The sequence below is a fragment of the Priapulus caudatus genome, unplaced genomic scaffold (genome assembly GCF_000485595.1).
Source record: "Priapulus caudatus unplaced genomic scaffold, Priapulus_caudatus-5.0.1 Scaffold105, whole genome shotgun sequence".
NCBI lineage: Eukaryota > Metazoa > Priapulida > Priapulimorpha > Priapulimorphida > Priapulidae > Priapulus > Priapulus caudatus.
The window spans coordinates 549,789-552,799 of NW_014577166.1; the positions used below are offsets into that span (position 1 = coordinate 549,789).

General features: G+C 43.7%; 1 protein-coding gene across 1 annotated transcript in view; it reads right to left on the bottom strand.

The window, feature by feature from the left end:
- LOC106805207 overlaps nt 1-3,011 on the bottom strand; it is a 10,235-nt gene that overhangs the window by 5,407 nt on the left and 1,817 nt on the right. The gene's annotated exons all lie outside the window — the stretch shown is intronic.

The following is a 3,011-nucleotide window of genomic DNA, read 5'->3' on the forward strand; positions in this document are numbered from 1 at the left end:
TTTATATATATATATAAATATATATATATATATTATATATATGAAAGCAAACAGTCCACGTACACGCAAACCTTCAATTTAAGTCCAGGAACTGCCATCAAAATGAAAATAATGTAACTCAAATTTATTGAGGATTTAAAAAGGCATATTCGGTCGTTCCTAATGAAGAGCAGAAATATTCGAAATTCGGACACGTTGTATGTATTCTTCGACAAAGGCAAACGTGCATAAACACCCACAAACACATGCAGGCGCGTCCACACACTCCGCACTCACACATGCACATATATGTAGGATTACAGAATCTACGTGTATTATCATACTAATATCCCTGTGCCCATTCATTCTTTACTAGCAGGTCCGTTGATTTAGCACAGATAGGCGGCTAACAGCGTAAGAAACCAGTCCCCTTCCGCATAATTTCATTCCTAATGGCATCACCCCATCATCTGGGCACAATTTCAAGGGATTTTATGACGGCTCATAGCAAATCCCCCGGCTCTGCTGGTTTTGTGGAGAGTTACCTTACGCGAACAGATGTCCCGAATTCTGTGCTGGTCCATAAAGAGACACCGACGGCGAGCCATGCTAATAAGCAAACAATGACGGACAGCAACCAGGAATAGCCACGGCCGAACGACATATATATACATCGCGCGCTGCCCGCTCCGCGGACATGCATTTCAACCCCCTATGGCCGCAGGAGCGCGTTCGACTATGAATGCTACCAGTGTTTTCCACGCTGTACGCGCAAGCCGTCCAACACACAAGGGACGCGGACACTTGGTCAGTGACCAGTGGTCAACGCATAGATAGAATCACGTAGATAGCATCGCGGTCAGTCGATGAGATCTCGCTCGAAAATCCGCGCGAACAGATTTTTTTCCCTCGCGCGAATAATGTTAATATATACAATAATAAATTATTAACGCGAGTATTGATTAGAATCTGCGACTATCCCGTAGTTAATTACGATAGGACTCCGCAGTCGGTTAATTAAATTACATTCTAAATATATCGGATCAGATTAAATGCACAGGTAATTTTAAGTTCCTTATGTGTTTCCTTTATTAAATAATACAGTATCGCCACTACTGCATAAAAACTTTATTACATGCCATACGCAATTTCTCTTTATTTCTATAGATATTGCGGTCGCTAAAGCTTGTAGTACGCTGAGAATTGTGTACACAGGTTGCTGCGACGTATTTTTCTTAATCACGAAGCAATTTCAATAACGCCGTTGTGCATAGTCTATGCCTAACATCTACATATTTCTAGAGCGCGTGGTTGCAGATATTTGCATTACTCTATAGCTGTATTACTACTACGAACGATAGCACACGCGGCTTATACTTGTAGCAACCACATATATACACTGTTCCCAATGTCGAGTGCTATAGGTTCAAACGGTTGTACCGATGGGCCAAACTGAACGGATGTTTCAAGCAGTCATTTGAAATTGAAATTTAAACAAAAGTGACAATAATTGAGTGTGTCGGGCTGCCACTGCGGTTTTCTCGCAAACTGTGTACAAAACGACAACAAAATGACTCTCAATTACGGTTAAAGCAGCAGTTGGCTCCGTCGGGGGTCAACCACCACCGGCAGAATACAACATTACCGCCAGAATGGCCGAACTTTCGAGTTCAAACACAGGCACCTGTCAATTTTTAACGAGATAATACCACCGTCTCACGGCAGCCGGAACATTTCAGGTGAAAAATTACCACCTTACGTCGCTGATCAGTCGCAGTTAGTTTCAGAATATACAAGCGAACTCATTTATCATGTGAGACTGTCCGCATGCAGTAGAAACTGCCAGCGTAACGCATTGTGACAGCCTACGGGGCCAGTCTGCATGGCGGGACGCCGAAATGTAACAAGGTAGCATACATTATTGAACAGGTGTGTGCGTCCGTGTGTGCATACGTGCGTGCGAGCATGCGTGCATGTGTGTGTGCGTGTGCGTGTGCGTGTGCGTGAGCGTGAGCGTGAGCGTGTGCGTGAGCGTGAGCGTGTGCATGCGCATGCGCATGCGTGCCTGTGTGCACACGTGCGCGTGTGCGCGTGCATGCGTTTGTGCCCGTGTTTGTGACGTGTGAGTGTATACGTGTGTGCGTGCGTGCGTGCGTGCGTGCGTGCGTCCGAGTGATGCGTAAGTTAAACGTCAGTGGGTCCGATTGATCGCAACTCATTCTTACTAGCGACAGTGGTGAGATTTGTTGACCAGTGTTTCCGCTAGACGTCATTTCTAAATCCCGAATCTGCGATGCTTTGAATGATCGCATTAGTTTGCTTTGTACGCGTCAGTCAAATATACGACAACTGCTTTTTTTCGTAACGTGCTGTTCCTCTACTTTAGAAACCATAGTTAGAGGCAAACATATTTAGAATAGATTTGATCACGTTATGATCACCGCTACACTTCGTGTAAATCTATAATGGACTTTCGACATAACATTTTTCGCATCGCATCACAAAAATGTTTTTCACATTCACTTATTCATCAACAGAAACAGAAATTTTCTAGACGGATTTTCTAATTAAGCGCTCAAGTGCACACTTTACAAATATAAAACTTTTTAATTTTGCAAATGTAAACTCATATGAATTGACTGCGCACTTGTCGCAAATTTATAGAACATATAGAGCTACGCATTAAATTTATTAACGCAGTTATTATAACGTAGCAAAGACGTGTATACCGTTATACATCGCGAATATTATTACTGATAATGATTATAGTGCACGCGTAATGTATAATTATTAATGACTACTGAAATCTCGTGCATAAAGCATTGCGAGTGAGCGCGGATCGACTGCTGGCACACGCGAATAATTTTTTTGCCATGCAAAATAATTGCTCTCGTATTTGCGCCGCTCAATGCCTGCATGTAAGCAGCAGGGCATCGTAACGCGAAATATAAAACAGAAGCTGCTAAACCACACAGACGAACGCACGCACGCACGCACGCACGCACGCACGCACGCACGCACGCACGCACGCA